At 37.8% G+C, this 16,378-nt stretch overlaps 1 pseudogene; it reads right to left on the bottom strand.

The window, feature by feature from the left end:
* Positions 1-694: 694 nt before the first annotated feature.
* On the bottom strand, positions 695-1,417 carry LOC145569364 (secreted RxLR effector protein 161 pseudogene; annotated as a pseudogene).
* Between the last annotated feature and the right edge of the window lie 14,961 nt (positions 1,418-16,378).

Below are 16,378 nucleotides of genomic sequence, written 5' to 3'. Positions count from 1 at the left end.
CACCAAATTAAAGAACAATTTGTGCAACGGAGAAAGATCATTGTGATTCATCACACTCACACCCTTTTTACCACCCAAGTAATTAATAAGTTCAGTTTTAGTGTGCCCTGCCACTTTTACAGTCACAACCCCTTTCATATAAGTATCAAACCCCTCACATGGAACTTGCAGCAGAGATCCTTATCTAGCAGCATCAAACCCAACATCAACACCATTAACTTTGCTATAACACACACCATCTTCAAATTCACATTCCTTACAGAATTCATCCATAGCCAAAGGATACAAGTAATTTTTTGCTTTAACAGTAAACATAAAATCCCAACCCTGAAACTTAAGCAGATCTAGAAATTCGAAATTCACCTTACTACACCATGCATCATCAATTCTATAGCCTACAACATACCTTTCAGCTTGTTTTCCCATAGCTTTCTCATCTTCTTCCCCCTCATAATTTTCCTTCCCTTCTTCAGGTTCGTCCTCTCTACATTGCCTTAAATAATATGTACAGTTTTAAATAAGTGTGAATTGCACTAACCTCCAAGAGTTTACCAACGGTGACATTCCCGTTATGTTTATCATACCAAGTTTGTGATAGATGTTTTATTCTTCTAATTAATCTTGTTAATTGACAATGCCATATCTAGGAACTTCAGTTGCAATCAATTCAGCTTGATCATACCAAGTTCCAGTCTCATGTTCTCAAATTAAAGCGTTCTCTGCTCAAAGGCTTAGTTAGAATATCAGCAATTTGATTATCAGTAGGACAAAATTTAAACTTAATATAGCCTTTTTCCACATTATCTTTTAAGAAGTGATGTCTAATGTGGATATGCTTAACCTTAGAATGTTGCACTGGATCTTTAGAAATACAGATAGCACTAGTATTGTCACAATAAATTGGAACACATGCAAATTCTAAACCAAAATCACATATTTGTTGTTTTATCCACATCATTTGTGAGCAACAAGCTGCAGTAGCTACATATTCAGCTTCTGCTGTGGACAAAGCAATTGTATTCTGTTTCTTGGAACCCCAAGAAACTAAGCATGGTCCAAGAAATTGAGTCATACCTGATGTGCTCTTTCTATTCACTAGATCACCTGCATAGTCAGCATCTTTGTATCCAACTAAATATATTGATTCATTTCTTGGATAGTAGAGACATAAATCATTAGTTCCTTTGAGGTACCTAAGTATCCTCTTAACTGCCTTGAGATGAGATTCCTTTGGATTGGCTTGGAACCTCGCACATAAGCCTACACTAAACGATATGTCAGGTCTACTAGCAATTAGATATAATAAGGAACCTATCATAGCTCTATACATCTTCTGATCTATGCAAGTTCCAGCTGTGTCTACATCTAGTCTGATGTTAGTTCCCATAGGTGTTCTTATAGTTTTGGAACTTTCCATCTTATATTTCTTTATGAGTTCCTTCACATACTTTTGGTTGTGAATCATTATTCCTTTCTCAATTTGCTTAATTTGCAATCCAAGAAAGAAGTTCAGCTCACCCATCATGCTCATCTCGAACTCACCACTCATAAGGTCAGCAAAATACTTCACCAAAGATTCGTTAGTTGCACCAAAAATAATATCATCTACATATATTTGCACAACTAAAACGTCAGTTCCTTTAGATTTCAAAAACAATGTTTTGTCTATTTTTCCTCTTTTAAAATCATTATCTAATAGGAACTTGGACAATCTCTCATACCATGCCCTTGGAGCTTGTTTCAGCCCATAGAGAGCTTTGTCAAGTTTATAGACATGATTTAAGAATTCTGGATCTTCAAATCCAGGAGGTTGTTCCATATAGACGTCCTCTTTTAATAGACCATTTAAAAAGGCACATTTGACGTCCATCTGAAACAACTTAATTTCCATAAAAGCTGCAAAAGCAATAAGAATGCGTATAACTTCTAACTTGTCAACTGGAGCAAATGTTTCATCAAAGGATATGCCTTCTTGTTGATTGTACCCCTTGACAACCAGCCTTTCCTTGTTTCTCACAATGATTCCATGTTCATCAAGCTTGTTCCTGTACACCCACTTTAGTCATATGACTTTCTGGTGTTCCGGTCTAGGAACTAGGTGCCAAACTTTGTTTCTTTCAAATTCACCTAGTTTAGCTTGCATGGCCATTATCCAATCTGCATCTTGTAAGGCTTCATCACAGTTCTTTGGTTCCAAAGTAGATAGGAACGAGAAAAATGCACAAAAGTTTCTCAGCTGGGACCGAGTCTGAGTTCCTTTGGTTATGTCACTCATAATCATATCCACTGGGTGAGACTTTTGATGTTTCCAACTTTTAGGGGTAAAATCTTTGATTGGATACAGTCTTTCTGGTTCAGCACCATTGTCTTCTGTCTCTTGATTCAGTGGTTCTGGATTCTCAAGCTTTGGGTGTTTCTCTTGAGGAACTTCTGTTTCAGTTGCTGTTTGATTTTCAGCTACAGGATTCTTATCTTGTTGCTTCATGGATACAGTTGATTCCTCATCAGGGTCATGTCTTCTTACCAACCCTATTTCGAAATCATCATCATCATCCTGTACATCAATCACATAGTTAGTTTCATCAAAAATTATATGTACAGACTCTTCAACACACATTGTTCTTTTATTGTAAACTCTATAAGCTTTACTATTTGAGGCATATCCTAAGAATACAGCCTCATCACTCCTTTCATCAAATTTTCCCAAGTTTCTCCTTCCATAAGAAATATTTGGTTTTCTTCCTTTCATTAGCTCATAAGGTGTCTTGTAGGTTATTGCTCGAATAGAAACTCTATTCAATATGTAACATGTTGTGTTTACTGCTTCTACCCAGAAGTTCCTAGGCAGTCCACTAGAAATCAGCATAGTTCTTGCCATGTCTTCCAAGCTTCTGTTTTTCCGTTCAACCACTCCATTTTGTTGTGGAGTCCTGGAGCAGAGAAGTTGTGATCCATTCCATGTTAATCACAAAACTCATCAAATTTTGAGTTTTCGAACTCAGTTCCATGATCTGACCTCAATTGGACTAATTGATGACATGTTCTTCTCTGTTCTTTCTTCAGAAAGGCAACAAAGTGATCAAACGTATCATCCTTGCTTACAAGAAAGAAAACCCAGGTATATCTGGAAAAATCATCTACAATAACCAACACATATCTTTTTCCACTCCTGCTTTGTATCCTCATAGGACCACACAAATCCATATGAATAAGTTCCAATGGTTTTGTGGTGCTTACCATATTCTTAGATTTAAAAGATATTCGCGTCTGCTTACCTTTAACACATGCACTGCAGACTTTATCTTTTAGGAACTTGATGGATGGAAGTCCATCCACAAGTTCTTTCAACCTGAGTTTATCAAGCAAAGAAAAACTAGCATGGCCAAATCGTTTGTGCCATAATAAGGGATCATTCTCAATGACACTAAGGCAAGTCAAACTACTACTTGGAACTTCATTGAGATCCACAATATATGTGTTCCCCTTTCTGGTTCCTTCAAGAATAATATTGTTAGTGTCATTGTTAATGATTCTACAGAGATTAGAAGTAAAGCTAACTGAGTTACCTTTATCACAAAATTGATAAATACTTAACAAGTTGTGTTTAAGACTCTCGACTAAAAAAACATTTTCAATAGCATGGGAACTTGACCTTCCTACTTTACCTATAGCAATGATTTCACCTTTCTTATTATCACCAAAGGTCACAGTTCCTCCATAGTAGGCATCCAGTGAGAGAAATTTAGATTTGTCTCCAGTCATGTGCTTAGAACAACCACTGTTGAGGTACCAAGTGTTGTTCCCCCTTACTGGAACCTGCATGAAAACTAAGCGTTAGTTTCTGGAACCCAGGTTTCCTTGGGTTCCACTGTTTTGGAAGAAGAGTCAGATTTCTTCATCCAGACCTGTTTAGCATGCTCAGTATTCTTAAGAGTATCTTTAATTCTCTTAGGACATGTAGCTCGAAGATGTCCTGTACCACCCCAGTAGTGACATAGTTTTTGACTGGGTAGATCTACATACTTCCTATTTCTCCTAGACTTCTTTTTATATCCTAGTCCTTCTTTATTCTTGTTTGGAGCATTAGCTATCCAAGATGGAATTCCATTTTTAATCACTTCTTTGCCTTTCGTGGCTCTAGCAAGTTCCTCCTCCAAGGATTGATTTTTTATTTTAACTTCTTCCAAATCTGATTTCAATTTCTCAAAATTTGGAAGTTGGTTTGCAATAGGAACTTCAGTGTTAGAAAAGTCAATTCCAAGTTTTAGCTGGGCTAGCTCTACATTTAACAGAATATTGTCATGTTTTAGTTTTTCAACTTGTTCTTATAGAAGGACATTTTTATCATATAAATCAAAGAATGTAGTTTGAACATCAGTTTTCATATTATCAACCCATTCACTATGTTCTTTGTGGATTTTTAAAGCTTGATCAGTTTGGAACTTCGACCTATTTAGTTCTTTACAATCCTCTTGAAGTTCTAGAATAATGTCCATAAGGTTTTCTTTATTTAAATGTTTGAGTTATCGATAGTTGTGGGGAATATTTCAAGCGTTAACCCCTAGCTTGAACCCCACTGTGATCATACACTAAAGTACGGTGGCGTCCAAAAGGGAAGAAGATAGAACAAAAGAGTCGCCAACAAGTTTTAGGAACTTATAAACCATTCACAGGGTGAAGGTTACACCCCTTAACGATCCAAGAGATCGTCAACTCCATAAGGTCTAGAACCAAATAAGGGTTCAAGGATGAAGGTACAAATCCAACCTAAAAGAGATTGAACCTGCCCTAATAATAGACCTCTACTTTGTTCAGATCGTATTCATGTGCGCTTTTTGATTAACATACAATCAATAGGATTAACCCTAAACCTGTTTATCTATGTTGGTTGAATTTTAATGCACAAATAAAACTATTGTTGGCGATCACTTGAATTATAATCACAATTAACCCTAAACAAGATTATTAAATATCTTATTAAGCGTGATTACAAGTACAAATTCCCTTTAAACATGCATAAAAGCGTGATCAAGCAATGAATAAAAAATATCATCAAGCAACATAATAATATTAAATATCATGACAATAAAATTATAATCATCATCAAGATAATAATAATCATAAAAATAATAATCATAATAATAATAATAATCATCATATTAAAATAATAATCATCAAAATAATAATAATAATAATAATAATAATAATAATAATAATAATAATAATAATAATAATAATAATAATAATAATAATAATAATAATAATAATAATAATAATAATAATAATAATCATAAATTATAATCATAATCATGTTCATGTTAAAGCATAATAAAAATAGCAAGATCCTAGGCATGATACTAACAAGATTAATAACAAACCCTAGCACGTCACTAAGCAATAAAAATCAAATCTTTAACCCTAACATGATACTAATAATCATAAATATTAGGAAGAACATAGGAAGCATCGTAACAATCATATTTAATATTAAAATTACCCTAGACATGATACTAGGAATATCATAATAACAATATAAACATGATTTCTACATCATAACATCAATAAATCATTAAAGTACTTACTTCGATGCCTCGTACCTCTTTCTAATAAAAAAATACACACGTTAGTAACTTCAAGGAAAATAATAATCAAACAGTTAAATTAAATAATTGAAATAGAGATTTTGGACCAAACCCTCATAAATTAAACCTTTCACGTCTAGGGCGAAGGCAACTTCGAATATGGCTAGGTGTTTTTAGATCTTGTGAATGCGGAATTTTGTATGTAAAAAGCAAGTTTAGAAAAAAGAGAGAAAGAGATGGTGAATGATTAAAGAGAATGAGAATATTCATGAATGAAAACTAGTTGTAGGTGAATGAAAACGGAGTTTTTACGTCGTTATTTATAGAGAAATCAGCCAAAATGATAAAATAACATAACAGAGTCCTGGCGCAACTGAAACAGAGCTGGCGCCAACCCTGGCTAACTGGCGCCTGGCGCCAACACTAGCGTCAGGCGCCAATGGCTGGCGCCAGGCCTAGCTCCAGGCGCCAATGCCTGGAGTCAGACGCCAAGCCTGTTTTTGATGTGTTTTCGAAAATCAGATAAGTTTGCCGTACTGGAGGATAAAATCGTATATTTTCCTCAAAAATGCTATTTGATTTTAATTAAAACTCTGAAAAGTCTACAAAAGTCAATTTATCAATGCTAATTGAATTAGGAATGAAAAGAACCTTCTAGAAGAATCTAGAAAACTAAAACCATTCCTAATTGCATTAGGAATGATAAATCATATTAGGCCCTCCCCTAGATCATTGGGCTGCATATAAGGCTCAAATCGGGCCCAGTTTAGTAAATTGGCCATAACTTCCTCAATATTCATCGGAATTGGGCTTATAATATATCGTTGGAAAGGTCTTGGCAAACCCCATCCAACTACACTACTATTGGACCCATATCATGGACCAACCAAACTGGATTAGCTGTTTTATTAAAATAAGTTTTCAAAAACAGAGAGAAGAGAAAAGAAATTAAAACTATCCGCAACACTAAACTTTCCACACTTTTGCTTCATTCGATTATGATTCGACACGAAAGGTACTCATCACTGGGTTTGGTTTTGGGGAGACACAAATGGGTGTCTACAGAAGCCCCCACTTTGGCTGAGTTTGGAGAAACGCGAGTTTCGAAAACAAAAGTCAAAGTATCGATAGGGACGGAGAATGATTCAGAACGTTCTGCGATCCTAAACCACTCTTGTAACGTCGATACCTACAAACTAGCGTTAGTTAGATAAAAGAGTTAAGAAACGCGTATCTTGCACCGTCGAGCACACGTCTCTGAAAGTAACCGATTGTTGCCGCTTTACTGTTGTTTTGATGACCTCCTGCAAGCTAGAGAACGCCATCCCGCTTGAAAACCGCTACGCCCGTAACTGCTTTCAAATTAGAAGATTGCTTCGCCTGAAACGATCCTCCTCCGCTATGATAGTATTCCACGTCCAAGGGAATACCATCGAAGATTGCTTCTCTTGAAACAATCCTCATCCGCATTGACAATATTCCACGTCCAAGGGAATACTATCGAAGATTGCTTCTCTTGAAACAATCTCCTTCCGCATTATGACCATCTTCCACGTCTAAGGGAATACGATCGAAGACAACTTCGCCTGAAATTACCTTCAGTTGTTTGTGACAACTCTCCACAAGCTAGGGAATGCCGTCGAAGATATCCTCGCTAGAAGTCATCCTCATTTGATGTGATAATTTTCCAAAGGAAATTACCGAAGACCTCCACTTGTCGATCTTTAAAAGTTCGCCTGAACTATGCTTCCGCTATGCCTGTATGTCGGCGCTTCCGTTGCTTTGAACATGTACGTCGGTGTCCTTTTGCTGATAAACCACTATGTCGGTGCCTTTTCTGCTTTTGAACCTGTATGTCGGTGCTTTTTGCGAATGAACCAGTATGTCGATGCCTTTTGTTAATGAGTCAATGCTTAGGCGCTTTAAGCTAAGTGAGACGATCTTTCATCAGGTCGATCACTTTAAGTAACCAAGCCGATTACTAAAAATCATGTCAAATTGCTTAGATGGGCTTACTGGCGTACCAAGGAACCAAAGATATGTTGCAAAAAGGTAGAAGAACCTCACCGAGTGGTTGAGTATCCAGGTGCCGCGAGGTTGTTTGAGCATGTCAGAGGGAACTAGTCCCCCTTGGTGATCTTGCTCGATCCCTGGGCGATGCTATGCAGAGGAGCTACTGCCGTTGTTAGCTCCAGTTCCTGTACCGGCTGAGGATGTGGCGGTACGATTTTTCAGCTCTTATCTCTCGTTAAGTAGCCCCCAAGTAATGCTTCACAGAATTGGTTTTGCGATGCTGCTGAGTTCGTGCATACGGGTTGATTGAGGAGATGATTCCTCCGGCTATGCTTTGTAAAGTGGTCGATTCCTCGCCACCAGACTTGAGTAAGCTTATTTATTTGCAAATTTTGTTCACATGTTTACTGACTTATTTCTTTGTCAGCTCTCGCGCGAGGTGGTTTGTACCTGTGCTTTTTATTATTTGACTTTGTATAGAACTTTGCCTTTTAGTTAAAACTCATTTTTAGACATATTTTGTATATTTATGCTATTATGAGATTATTTATGTTTGCTATTATTATGTGCATGTTTGTGTGTGCAAGAAAAGTGTGACAAACAATTTTGCGCAAAAATTCCGTCATTTTTATTATTGATGGAGGGTATCCGACTCTCTCCCCCAAAAGAAAAAATGAAAAAGAAGGAAAAGGCAAATAAAATGCTGGGTTTACAAAAACTTGGAAATTAAGCTAAAAATCCTAAAAAACTGTAGGGGAGGGCCTTTAGGTCATGAAGCCAAGGGCGTCCCAATAGCAAATTGAACGAAGCTTTAATATCTACTAATTGGAAAGTAGTAGCGTGTTCTATTGCTCCTGCCGTTACATTCAAGGTAATTTTGCCAAGAGCTTGACAACGAGTGTTGTCATAAGCCCTTATTCCTTGTGTAGACGGAGTTAAGTCTTCGTCCCTTATGTCTAGCATCCTCGCAGTTCTAAGTGGACAGACGTTGATGGCCGATCCATTGTCTACAAGAGTCATAGGAACATTCATCCTCTTGCAAACTACTGTGAGGTTTAATGCCTTGTAATGTTTGTCACCTTCTGGGGGTAAATCTTTGTCAGAAAAGGTGATCAAATTAATTGGACTAGGAAGATAACTTGTGAGGAAGTTGGCTAATCCCTCAGGGGTAGTGTTAGAATCTATCCCAATTTTGTCCAAGGCATTCATTACAGCCAACCTATGTTCTCGAGACGTTGCCAAGAGTTTCCATACATTCATCTCAACTTTTGTCTTCTTAAACTGCTTAACAATATCATTGTCTTCAATGATAGGTATGGGAACTTGTTGTGTGGTTGGCATAGGTTGTGTTGAAACGGGAGGTTGCATTCTCCCGGATCTCGTGAGGACGTCTATCGATGAGTCTTATTCAACCTAAAAGTCATCTGTGGTGTATGACACAAAAGGTGGAGATCCTATTATGTCTTTTAGATAGACATCTTCTTCATCACTGTCCCAAACTCCATTGATGGTTGCATTGTCTTCTTGTGGATCTTGGACTAGTTTCTTTTCATCAATCATTTTCTGAACCAAATCCTTGAATTTGAAACAGTTTTCTATAGTGTAACCCCTTGATTGATGATACTGACAGTAATACCTATCTGTCCTTTTCAATGATTCGAATGGTCTCAGTTCGAGAGGTTTGATCTCGCCACTCTCGGAGAGCATTTCGAACATTTGTGCATATGGGATCCCAATTGGATTGTAGATTCTATTACTCTTTTTAGGTCTTTCAGTGACTTGTAAAGGAAAATGCTTTGCTTCATAAGTCGTTCCCTTGCTAGCTAGAGGTAAAGAGATCTTGTTAGCTTCCACAAGATCTTGGATGAGGTTTTGAAACCTGTAGCATTCATTTGTGGTATGACCGTTTCCTTGATGGTACTTGCAGTAGGATTTGGGATCCCACCTTGGGGATCGCTTTTCTGGTGTTGGATCCTCTGTTGGACCAATAGGTTTGATAAGTCCTTGATCATAGAGATGATCAAAAGTAGCATCATAGGTCATTCCTATGGGTGTGAATTCTTTTTTAGGTTTATCTTTCAGAAGTGGAACCTCGTCATGTTTCTTTTGGGGTTCCTTTATAGCTTTGAGAGCCTCACGTAGTAAATGTGATACCTCCATCATAGAAAGTGTGAGCAATTGTATATCTTCCTTACTTGCCGGTTCTGAAAGGTTATCCTTGACATCGAAGAAGGTTTCCTCCTCCTTTTCTGTGGCATAGATTTCTTCGACAGGTGTAATGAAAGACGAGGGGTCAACCTTGTTTTCCTCATCAGAGATAGCCAGGGCATGAGCGAGAGGTGCATTATCAATGCTTGGCTTCTTACTGGCAGGGGGCAACGACAGCTTGTTGTTGTCAATTAAGTCTTGGATAGCTTCCTTAAGCTTCCAACAGCTCTCAGTAGCATGACCCCTACCTTGATAGTACTTGCAACGTTTGTTTGGGTTCCAACTAGGCAATCTTTTCTTAAGTGGGGGATCTTGAATAGGTCCAATGGGAGTAATGAGTCCTTTGGCATGGAGTCGATCGAAAGCATTATCGAAGCTAATTCCAATAGGGGTGAAATCATTTCTCAGTCGATTACCCATGGCTAGGATCTCACTAAGGTCGGAAGTACCAACACTATTACTAGAGTAGGTGTTTTCGGAAGAAGAAGGATAGTTTTTCTTTTTCCCTTTACAGCCACTGTTACTATTGTTACTAATCTTGACCTTTTTGTCGCACGGAGGAACATGAAGGAGACTTGAATCAATGAAGTCTTGAACATGATCCTTGAGGGCGAGACACTTTTCGATAGTGTGACCGCGACCTCTATGGTATCGACAATAGGAATTTGGATCCCCATTGGGAAAACGTTTTTCAGATGGAGGGTCTTGATTGGGACCAATGGAGTGAATATGACCTTGATCATGTAGACAGTCAAAAGCTTCATTGTAAGTCATTCCTATTGGTGTGTATTCTTCAATGGTCCGTTTTGCCTGTGGCTTAGGAGCATTGAGTTCTTCATTAAACCCTTGGCGAGAATTTTGTTCAATGGCCATCACCCGATTTGCTAGTCCTTCTACCACATTCAAGAGCATGGCAACGACGTCTTGTAATTTTCGAACGTCCTCTTTTAGACTTGATGAGTCTTCCCTGGTATTATCTAAGAAAAGACTTTCATCCTCCTCAATTATGGCCACTTCATCGAGAGAGGTTATATAAGTTGTCTCGATCATGGGCTCTCCTACAGGTTTGATAAGAAGTGATGGATCGAAGGATGTTTGATCTTCTTCGATGGCTAGAATCTCGGAAGTTTCGTTGTTATCGATCAGATCTTGGATAGCTTCTTTGAGTTTCCAACACTCCTCAGTGTCGTGACCCTTTCCTTGATGATATTTGCAGTGCTTATTAGGGTCCCACTTAGGTGGCCTGGCTTCTGGAACTGGATCTTTGATGGGCCCTATGGGCATGACTAGTCCTTTGTGATGTAGCTTCTCGAAAGCCGTTTCATAACTCATACCAAGTGGAGTGAACACCCTTTTTGACCTTTGGATTCGTGATTTAGAGGCGTTCGTGGCATGTACCTCATTAATGGGAGAGGAAGAAGAAGTATGGTCGCTCTTCTTTCCTCTCGCACTATTATCTTTCAGAAGGTCATCTTCAATGTCAATGCCTATATTATAGACAACCTTGAAAGTATTCAAATTGTGTTGGTATTTTAAGTGCTTTGAATACTTACCTTGGAGATTCTTGATAAACATCCTCATAGATTCTTTTTCGGTAGGAGCCTTGACCATATGAGCGGAAGTTTCCCTCCATTTATTGAAGAAAGAAGTGAACCCTTTGTTTCCTTTTTGTTTTAACATCTCAAGTTGTCTATGGTCTCTTTCGTCTTGGATGTTGCACTTGTATCTATCTATGAAAGCGTTTGTTATCGACTCCCAAGAAGAGGTTTTTTCTTTCTCGAGAGAAAAGAACCATTGTTGAAAAACGGTTTCGAGAGATAGTGGGAACAGAGAGGGGAAAACCTTCTTATCGATACCCTTAATGCTCATTATAGTTTCAAAAGCTCTTAGATGGAAGTAAGGGTTATCTGTTGCCTTGAATTTTGGGATGTCAGTGGCGTTGAACTTATGCGGAAGAAGTTCCTTGTCCAGCGAGACCCCTTCTGAACTCATGCCCTGAAATTTATAGTCACTAGATAGCTTTCTCAAACTTTCTTGCATGAGGTTCATTTGTTGTTGCTTCACGGGATCATCGATCTTGAGGGTTAAAGTCTTTAACGTCTCAGTAACGTTAGTCAATTGACTCCTAAGTTCATTAACTTCCTCTTGAGTTGCCATTATCCTTTTAGCCTTCCTCTTTTGACGAATCGGTTTATCGAAAGGTGAAACTTGAATAAAGAGGTTGTCCTTGATTAATCGTCCATCTCTCCTCGACCAAGTACTGTGGAAAAGGAATTTTGGGGATATTTATTGTTAATTATTTGACTCAAACTTTATTCAACATTCAATGGATGGAGGAAGTGAAGAAATATGGAATGGAAAGTGAAAAAAGAAAAAGATGATGGAGGTGGAGGGATATGAAGAATAAGGAATAGAACATACCCCCCAAATTAAATGACGAAAACACCAACTTATGCATGAACCTAAGACATGGCCATAGTGACATGTGTACTCAAAGTGTGTGCTAAGACTAGTGAGTGTAGGTGATATGTTAAGACTCGTGTCATGACCATGTGGCTAGACTATGTGACTAGAATCAATTAATGACTCGACAAGGTATGATTGACAGCAAAACTTAACCGAATTAATTAGCAAACTGATTAATTATATACTAGGTGATGACTCGACCAATAATCCGAACTGTCGGCCAAACGACAGAACTGGCGTCACTTTGTGTAGCTTGGCGCCAGACGACAGAGCTGTCGCCAGGCGCCACACTCCACATTGTGGCGCTACAGCTCAGACTTTGGCGCCAATATTGGAGCTTCAGTCTGGGACTGTTTTCGGTGTTATTAATCTACTAGGGTATGCCTGAAGTCGTACTAGGTCAATTCCGATTAAAATATTAGACTTTATTTACTCAAATTAATTAATTAATTAATTAATTAATTAGGCAAAGTTCTTTAAGTCATTAATTTATTTAATCTCAACACAAGTCAAACAAATGGTTAAGAGAAACATAGAATATATGCACAACAAATAATGCACAATTAGTCAAGTAGGCACAATATGATGCAATGAGTTCGCAACCTAACCATGGCTCTAGTTCTCTAAAGTTCGGGATATGGTTTAGTCAAAGAGGGTCCATGGTTAATTGTCCGGACGCACCGCGCGGAAGCCTAACCGTGAAGGGTTGGCGCGAGTGGATGGGACACCGCGAGCTTTAGAAAAAAAACTCGCTTCCATGGTTTGGTGAATTCAACATCTCGGATGTACCCTTTGTTGCACGGAGCGTTCAATCAGGTAGATGGAGCATGAATTCCCAGAGGTTTATGTCCATATGTAGAACACATATGGGTTTCGGAAAAACGAGAAAAAATTCAATCAGGAAGTAGGATCGAGCAAACAATACGAAAAATCGGTCGAAATTAGAACGCATATTTCTGGCTCGGTATTGGGGGAAGTTGGCGCCAGCAAACAGAGACTGGCGCCAATTTTTAACTATAGCGCCTGGCTCCAATACTGGCGTCTGGCGCTACGGCTAAAAGTCTGGCGCCAAGCTCTGGCCCCTGGCGCTACTTCCCACATGCCTCAGCAGCTTTCTGTGCTCGATAAAATTTTCCAGTTTTGCGCGGTGTTATTTCGGTCCTAGTTGTGAAAGATATTTCTCAAATTTCCTACGTGTAAAATCCTATGTTTTTAAATCATTACGGATGGTCTTTCCAATGAGATCTTTTTTATGCATATCACAATAATTGTTAATCAAAATTACGCACATGAAATACTTAGAACGTTTCGAGTTTCATCCACTCATTCTAAATCATTGCCGAAACAGATTCAGGAATTAAAATAGAAATCCTCCCCAGCGGAGTCACTAAAAACTGTGGGGAATATTTCAAGCGTTAACCTCTAGCTTGAACCCCACTGTGATCATACACTAAAGTACGATGGCGTCCAAAAGGGAAGAAGATAGAGCAAAAGAGTCGCCAACAAGTTTTAGGAACTTATAAACCATTCACAGGGTGAAGGTTACACCCCTTAACGATCCAAGAGATCGTCAACTCCATAAGGTCTAGAACCAAATAAGGGTTCGGGGATGAAGGTACAAATCCAACCTAAAAGAGATTGAACCTGCCCTAATAATAGGCCTCTACTTTGTTCAGATCGTATTCATGTGCGGTTTTTGATTAACATACAATCAATAAGATTAACCCTAAACCTGTTTATCTATGTTGGTTGAATTTTAATGCACAAATAAAACTATTATTGGCGATCACTTGAATTATAATCACAATTAACCCTAAACAAGATTATTAAATATCTTATTAAGCGTGATTACAAGTACAAATTCCCTTTAAACATGCATAAAAGCGTGATCAAGCAATGAATAAAAAATATCATCAAGCAACATAATAATAATAAATATCATGACAATAAAATTATAATCATCATCAAGATAATAATAATCATAATAATAATCGTCATATTAAAATAATAATCATCAAAATAATAATAATAATAATAATAATAATAATAATAATATTCATAATCATCATAAATTATAATCATTATAATCATAATCATGTTCATGTTAAAGCATAATAAAAATAGCAAGATCCTAGGCATGATACTAACAAGATTAATAACAAACCCTAGCACGTCACTAAGCAATAAAAATCAAATCTTTAACCCTAACATGATACTAATAATCATAAATATTAGGAAGAACATAGGAAGCATCGTAACAATCATATTTAATATTAAAATTACCCTAGACATGATACTAGGAATATCATAATAACAATATAAACATGATTTCTACATCATAACATCAATAAATCATTAAAGTACTTACTTCGATGCCTCGTACCTCTTTCTAATAACAAAATACACACGTTAGTAACTTCAAGGAAAATAATAATCAAACAATTAAATTAAATAATTGAAATAGAGATTTTGGACCAAACCCTCAGAAATTAAACCTTTCACGTCTAGGGCGAAGGCAATTTCGAATATGGCTAGGTGTTTGTAGATCTTGTGCATGCGGAATTTTTTATGTAAAAAGCAAGTTTAGAAAAAAGAGAGAAAGAGATGGTGAATGATTAAAGAGAATGAGAGAATTGATGAATGAAAACTGGTTGTAGGTGAATGAAAACGGAGTTTTTACGTCGTTATTTATAGAGAAATCAGCCAAAAAGATAAAATAACATAACAGAGTCCTGGCGCAACTGAAACAGAGCTGGCGCCAACCCTGGCTCACTTGCGCCAGGCGCCAACACTAGCGTCAGGCGCCAATGTCTTGCGCCAGGCCTAGCTCCAGGCGCCAATGCCTGGAGTCAGGCGCCAAGCCTGTTTTGACGCGTTTTCGAAAATCAGATAAGTTTGTCGTACTGGAGGATAAAATCGTATATTTTCCTCAAAAATGCTATTTGATTTTAATTAAAACTCTGAAAAGTCAACAAAGGTCAATTTATCAATGCTAATTGAATTAGGAATGAAAAGAACCTTCTAGAATAATCTAGAAGACTAAAACCATTCCTAATTGCATTAGGAATGATAAATCATATTAGGCCCTCCCCTAGATCATTGGGCCGCATATAAGGCTCAAACCGGGCCTAGTTTAGTAAATTGGCCATAACTTCCTCAATATTCATCGGAATTGGGCTTATAATATATCATTGGAAAGGTCTTGGCAAGCCCCATCCAACTACACTACTATTGGAACCATATCATGGACCAACCAAACTGGATTATCTGTTTTCTTAAAATAAGTTTTCAAAAACAGAGAGAAGAGAAAAGAAATTAAAATTATCCGCAACACTAAACTTTCCACACTTGTGCTTCATTCGATTATGATTCGACACGAAAGGTACTGATCACTGGGTTTGGTTTTGGGGAGACACAAATGGGTGTCTACAATAGTCATACCATACCTCAGATTCAAGTTCCTTCAAACGAGCTTCATCATCAGCTTTAGCCTTGTTGTTTCTTCTACGGATTCTCCTTCTCCTTCATCTTCTGAATCAGAGTTTCCCCATGCAGCCATCATGGCTTTTCTTACATCTTCCTTGGAGAATGATGATTTGTAATACTTGTTCTGTTCCTTGCCTTTGTAGTTGGCTTTCTCATCCTCCTTAGGATTAGGGCAGTCTTTGAGAAGATGTTCTTTGGAACCGCATCTGTAGCATTTGAACTCTTTGGAACTTAGTTTTCCTCGTCTGTTCTTTTCTCCTCTTTTTCCTAGCATTCTCCTGAACCTCCGTACAAGCATGGCAGTCTCCATATCATCATTTTCAGAGTCGCTTGATTCACAAGCCTTTAGAGCAAGGCTCTTATTCCTGGAACTTTCAGACTTTGCTCCAAGACGAAGTTCATGAGTGATTAGGGAACCATTGATCTGTTCAAGGTTGAACTTGGTGAAGTCCTTGGATTCCTGTAGAGCAGTGACCTTGGATCTCCACCTCTCTTCTTGAGGAAGACTTCTAAGGACTTTCCTTACATGTTCATCAATGGGTATGGACCTGCCTAAAGATTCTAACTCATTGACAATGTTAGTAAATCTAGTGAACATATCCTGAATGGATTCTTTGTGTAGC

The sequence above is a fragment of the Chenopodium album genome, chromosome 2 (genome assembly GCF_948465745.1).
Source record: "Chenopodium album chromosome 2, dcCheAlbu1.1, whole genome shotgun sequence".
NCBI classification, from domain to species: Eukaryota; Viridiplantae; Streptophyta; class Magnoliopsida; order Caryophyllales; family Amaranthaceae; genus Chenopodium; species Chenopodium album.
Note: the sequence above shows the minus strand (reverse complement) of the source record. Positions and strands in the feature narration are given on the sequence as shown.